This window comes from Pinus tabuliformis, chromosome 2_1 (genome assembly GCF_031772625.1).
Source record: "Pinus tabuliformis cultivar Carrire ecotype Pingquan chromosome 2_1, CPIR1, whole genome shotgun sequence".
Classification (NCBI taxonomy): domain Eukaryota; kingdom Viridiplantae; phylum Streptophyta; class Pinopsida; order Pinales; family Pinaceae; genus Pinus; species Pinus tabuliformis.
The window spans coordinates 556,848,754-556,855,446 of NC_142299.1; the positions used below are offsets into that span (position 1 = coordinate 556,848,754).

The 6,693-nt window shown below is 41.0% G+C and overlaps 1 pseudogene; it reads left to right on the forward strand.

The window, feature by feature from the left end:
* Nucleotides 1-6,018, forward strand: part of LOC149201586 (N-terminal acetyltransferase A complex auxiliary subunit NAA15 pseudogene) — a 30,828-nt pseudogene extending 24,810 nt beyond the window's left edge.
* The last annotated feature ends 675 nt before the right edge of the window (nucleotides 6,019-6,693 follow it).

Below are 6,693 nucleotides of genomic sequence, written 5' to 3' on the forward strand. Positions count from 1 at the left end.
TAATGCTTTTTTCATAGATTTAGGGTTATGCTTGCTTGCCTCTTTGCCTGCCAACATTTTGTTTCTTTTTTTTTTCCATTTGCTATGATTTTATGCCCATGAACCAATGCAAGGGTTTTCTCCATATTTGGACAGCAAGCTTCATTTTTTTTTTCAACTTTCTTATGCACCTTCTTATTGCCATTTTTCGTTCACATTGCAAAATGCAAATAATGTAGTAATTTTTTTTGAATGAGGTGGTTATTACTTATTTTTTCATTTTGTGTTGGGGGGTTTAATGCCAATTTTTTGTTTTTTTTTGTGCCCTAGGTTTGAATTAGTTCACTACAAATGTCAAATATGCCAAAAGCCTTGGACCCATTTTGGGAGTATGGGACGCTGTTGGTGGGGAAAATCAGGCATATATATCATGCAACTTGTGTGGGACCAAGATGTCAGGAGGGATTACACGATTGAAATACCATCTGGCTAGACTCTCTGCATATGATGCAGATGTAATGCCTTGTATGGTTTCTAGTGCAGAGGCTATACAAAAAGCTCATGAAGCAATTGCTGAACACGATAGAAAGAAACTTGCTAGGGAGAGGCCAATGGTCTTAGATAGATAGCTGCTAGTTTTATTTGTTTTGCAACTTTTGCTACATATAAGTTTATAACTCATGATGATGAAATACTTTTAAAGTTTTATATATGTGATGTTATTTTGTTTGAGTCCTTGATTGGACAATTATCCCTATCAAGGATCAGTAGGATATGTGATGTTATTTTGTTTGAGTCCTTGATTGGACAATTATCAGGGATCGGCGGGATTTGGTATCGCCTTTGAAGTTTGATGTATCATTTCTATTTGACATCATATATATCAGTGCCTTCTTCATATTTATGTGCCAATGTGTTTAGTTCATGTTGTTATTGCTTTATATGTTTAGAAATCTGAAAAAAAATGAATATACCATGCATTTTTTATGCTTGCCAATATTTGCCAATGTTTTGCCAACATTTTCACCGATATTGCCGATAAGATATTTTCTAGACCCTCGCCGATATTTTTCCTATACCGATATTTTCAACACTGGTCCTGATCTCTTAGCCCATTCATGGCCATCTCTTTGCTCTTCTTGTCGAATCCTTCGAGTCTCTCTACTTCCTTCCTGGAAGTTCTCTGTTAGACTCCTGTTGAGTCTACTTCCTGCCTGTAAGTTCTCTGTTGGACTCCCACTGAGTCTACTTCCCGTCTGGAAGTTCTCTGTTCGACTCCCGCTGAGTCTACTTCCCGTCTGGAAGTTCTATGTTAGACTCCTCTGAGTCTCTCTACTTCCCATCTGGAAGTTCTCTTCTGGACTCCCTCTGAGTCCCGATTTCCCTCCTGGAAATCCTTCTGTCAACGGTCAAGTTGTCCCTCTCAGATAGTTTGTGCAGCTGCACCACTGATCTGGATTCCTTGGCTAGAAATCCACCTAGGCAGCAACTCCCTCCCCTTGATCTTTCTCTGTTAGGTATTGTTCTGACTACAGTACCCCACCAGCTTCACTCTGCAACTTACCCACAGCCTCCTATACCCCAGCAACTGAAGGATTGAGCCACTTGGCTCTTTGCAATCCCAACACCGGCAAATCAGCGCAACCAGCCAACTACGTCAACCCACCTGGCCTCTGCGTGAGCCTAATTCTGCCTCCCTTAGCCTCTGCGCTATCTTTCTCTGGACCAGAATGATGACGCAATCCTTCTGCGTCACTCCTTCCTCTGTTGCCTTTTGCAAGGATCAACTCTATCACTCACGACTGCTGATTTCTATTGTTGTTGCTCTGCTCGGCCGATGTCCTTAGTTCTCTTGTGATCTACAACCACCCTCTGATACCATGTTGGAATTTCTAAGTCTAACCCGTTAGAAACCCTTTCTGTACTTTCTGATTTATTCCTACATACTTGTTCTATTAAATAACAAGTTATTTACCATGTAAATACTGGAAATAACTACAAGTACATGTTCAACACATTACAGATCATCAAATGAAAGAAACAAAACAAGCGCACAAGTGACACCGTTGTTTTTGGACCAATGTCTCCGGAAAAACCCAATGCGGGAAAACTGGTGCAACTATCTGAGGGTTTTATTATTATGCAGTTTTTGAATACAATTTGGGTACCAAAACCGGCTCACCCAATAGAGAATAATCTCGGCAATAGTACCTCTCCTTCGGAGACAGATGCTTCGGCTGAAACCCTGGATAAACACTCCGACAGCTCCTCAGCTCCAATCTTCCCCACAGAAAACCCCAACGTCAGCCTCTAGGGACTGTGTCAGCCTCTTGTGCCCTCTGTGTCAGCATTCCCGGTAGTTCCGACATTTTGGCTTCTGCCCTCTGCGTTAGCTTTCCCCGCAGTTTCGGCTTTTGCCCTCTGCGTTAGCTTTCCCGACAGTTCCAGCTTCTGCCCTCTGTATCAACTTTCCCAGAAGTTCCTACAGTTCCCGACAGTTCCGACTTCTGCCCTCTGCGTCAGCTTTCCCAGTTGTTGCGCTGATCCTCCCGGCACTATCTCTGCCTCTCTGCTTCTATATTCACTGCCCCTCAGCTGCAACTCTAGATCACTCTCTCAACTTTCTCAGCAAACCCAGCCCCAAAAAGTCGAAATCTTGATCTCTTGGTGTGATCTCCAAGTGACACTCAAGCCTCCTCTTATACTTTTCTCGTTGAAAAATCAATGACCAAGATTAAGTCCCTAATCAACAGCTAAGATTAGATCTGACTTGATCCATTAATTTTGGATCATCCTAACACAGTTTTATATTAATTCACATTAATATTTTATTTTCCCTAAGCTTAGACTTAGGGACTCCATTAAAAATATTAATTATTTTAATATCTCCCAAACTGTTTAGAATCTGCCCAAATCCTTTCTGGGTATTGGAGATCTCATGTGCCCTAGCCTCTCCATCAATTTTCGTGGCTAGAGCACATCTAATGCTAACCCAAATCAACACTCTTATATACCTCTTGAATTCTATGTGAGATGTGAAGAGAACATTTCTTTTAGAGGAGCGGCGTGCTTTGTCATATAGCCGCAAACCAGAGGGAGCGGCCATATGCAAACTAGTTTCATACCAGGAAAGCTTCTGGGTAGGAATGTAAGAGGTGTGTAGCATTACTGAACCCTTGGTAAAGGTTCTTCAATTAGTTGATAGGGACAAGCCCGCAATGGGCTACTTGTATGGGGCCATGGATAGGGCCAAAGAATCCATTCGCAACTACTATGATGATAAGGGGGATGAGGGGTTTGAGAAACAATAACTCATATGAGCAGTGATTAATGAGCGATGGAAAAATACACCCCATTGTCCCATTCATGATGTAGGGATCTACTTGAACCCCACATTTTCTTACTCCGGTGGTTTCTTATTTGACGTTGAGGTCATGGATGGATTCTTCACTTGTGTTCAGAAGATGGTGCCATCTCCAGCAGAACGTGAAAAAATCTTCAAAGAAATGGAGATATACAGGATGGCAAGTGGCACATTTAGCTTTGACATGGCTATCCATGAAAGGAAAACCAAAATGTCAGATAAGATTTAGTTTATTTAATATTCAAATTTCATCGTTTCTTCATACTTTGCTTGAACTTTCAAATTTCAATTTGTTTCTTATGTTTATCTTATTTGTTGTAGATGCATGGTGGAGAAGCTATGGTGGAAAAGTACCTAATTTCCAAAGGCTTTCCATTCGAATGCTCAACCAAACATGTAGCTCCTCTGGATGCGAGTGCAACTAGAGTTTATTTGAAAAAATACATACCAACAAGCGCAACAGGTTAAATAATAAAAAAATTCCAATTAATTTTTTGAATTCATTAAATAATAAACAATATATCATGTTCATTTTGTCGACGTTTCGAACCCCAAAGCGAGTCCATCATCAGGACCAAAATTGATAGAATATGAAAGATAATTTCTTGAGAGAAGAATCTTCCAACCAGAGTATATATAAACCTAGAAATTGATAGATTTTTATGCTTCTAATCAATTTCTAGGTTTATATATACTTTGGTCGGAAGATTCTTCTCTCAAGAAATTATCTTTCATATTCTATCAATTTTGGTCTTGCTGATGGACCTCCTTTGGGGTTTGAAACGTCGACAGAATGAACATGATACTGTGGATAATCTGGATCTTGCTACTCCAAAAAACTACCACAGAAGCTTAAAGTCTAAAATAAACAATATAATTTTAAATTTTAAATTTTTTAATTATTAATTTATTATTTATAATTTATTAAATTTATGACCCTTGTACAGGTTGGAGTCTGTTGTAGCTACTACAACCACCGTCCAAAATGTTTCCCATGCTTCGATTTTGGAGCCTTCCTTCCATCCACAAGAGCTTATCTTTTACTGTCGTTAAGTATTCTTGCTGTGATCGAGACTTATCTTTACACGCTTCGCTTGTGATGTAATGATTCCGGTTTGATATCTTTCAAACACAAGCTAACTCTTGACTTGACCTTGCAGCATTGTTGGGCTTGCCTCCAGAAACTGTGCAATCTTGGAAGGCAGGCCAGCCTTGCCTCTAGAAACTGCGCAATTCTTCTGGGCAGGAAAGCCTTGAAAACTGTGCAATTTTGGATGGTGGCCCAGCCTTGATGATGGAAACTACACAAAGCATCCATTGAGCTCAGAAACTACGCAAATCACTGAGTCAAGAAGTTGCCCAGTCCTCAAGAATTACACAACCCTTCTTGGCAGTGTGCATGCAAGTTTCCCGAAAATTAAAAAAACATCCCTAGAAAAAAGGGATTCACTAATTAGTTTCCCGAAGGTGGCACACTTAATATTTTTGGAACTTTCCACCAAGTGTCACTTTTTCCTTGATTTTAGGCATGCATGTCATAAACCCTAATCGATCTAGATCTATATAATGGACACCCCTAGAGCTCATTTGTACATTCAATCTTGGAGCTCTAACATTCCCAAGGAGATCAAGGAGCCTTCGATGAAGTTTGCGGCGCTTTTCCGGGTGAGTTTTGCTTTTGTCGTCTTTTGTCACTTTTTATGTCGCTTTTTGTTGTTTGGATTTTGTGAGTGTTTTTTTGCTTGTTTCTTTTCATGGTTGTTGGCATTTTAATGTATATTCGCATGTACAAGTGTTGGTTCGGTCTGTTGTTCTCCTTTTACAAGCGTTGTATTCGTTTTCTTGTTTTTGCCCATTAGTGGTCGTCGTTTTGGCGACTCTCCATGCATGTTTGCTTTTCCTTTTGCATGTTGATCTTCCACACTTGTTTTTCACTGATCTATCCATACTTACTCAAATCTACACTCCAACTTGCACCATCACTCAGATCTGCTTGTTTCCCACACTCTTACCGAGCAGATCTGCTCATCCCATGGTCAGTGTTTGCCTTGTCTAGTTGGGCATTGCACAAGTCCAAGGCTTAGGCTCTCATCTTGGCCTCTGAGACTGCACAATGCGCAGTACCTGGCTGGCCCAACTGCGCATTACGCAGTTCCAGGGCTCAAGCCCATCCCCTGGCCACTAAGACTGCGCAATGCGCAGTCTCTCCCTCAGTCTACCCAGGCTGGAATGTGCATTATGTAGTTTCTAGCCTCAAGCTGCATCACTGGTTGTTGAGGTTGTGCAATGCACAGTTCCCTCAGGCAGTCTCTCTCCCTCATCTCCAAAATTGCACAATTTTCCCAATCAATGCATGTGGTTATGCTTGATCTTGCTTTGTATGTTGATTTGCTAAAGCTAATTTATGTTTGCCATGAGTGCTTTTTCCTCCCATTGGTATTGTAGGTGTTGAGCATTTCTCTTCATTAGTCACTGACATCATGGCACCAAAGAGATCTGTTTCAAAGGATACCACAGAGAGCAGCACCAGGGAGGCAGTTGAGAGTACGTTAGTTTACTTGCCAGTTTACTCAGACACTCAACTGTTTGTAGAAAAGGAATCAAAGATCACATGGCATAAGGTGAATGAAATTTTCTCAGCAAGAACATTCAAAGCAGATTTGGAAGACTGGTAGGTGTATGTCAATGTTCAACGGTCAGGTCTACACAAGGTTGCATGCAAATATCTGGCTTTTCCATGAACAGACGTTGTTAGCTAGATACTATCTCATACAGATCCAAAGACTATGACTCTCAATAATGCTAGCGGACAAAGGCTTGCTTCTTTTCTGGTAGCAGACTATCATTTCATGTACCATTTACCTGAGCCAGAATCACTCATGGATTCTTACTTCTATGTGAAAACCAACTACTTGAGCACCAAGGATATTGTAAAGGTTTGGTGAAAGAGCCAACAAAGTTTCGTCAGACACCCACCAACACCTACAAGACAAAATCTCTCAAGAGGGCCTATCAGCTCTTGATCATTTTATGTTGCAGAATCTACATCCAGCAGAGCACTGCGACCTTTCCTGAAGGGTGGGCATTGTTACTGAACCAGGTTATGAACGAAGGTAAACGATTCAACTGGTTATATTTGTTGGCTCAACAGTTGTGAATCCATGTATCTAATTCCCTTAGTCCCCCCATGGGAGGGCAAGCCAGATTTTACATGACTGCCTATCTACTGGATGCAATTTACACACACAATGCATTCCCTGGCATGAATTGGACTTGGACACCACATGAGCTTGTCGTGTATGTTTATTGCAAGCTGCTTTTGGAGTGCATCCACAAAGGAGTAATGGAGA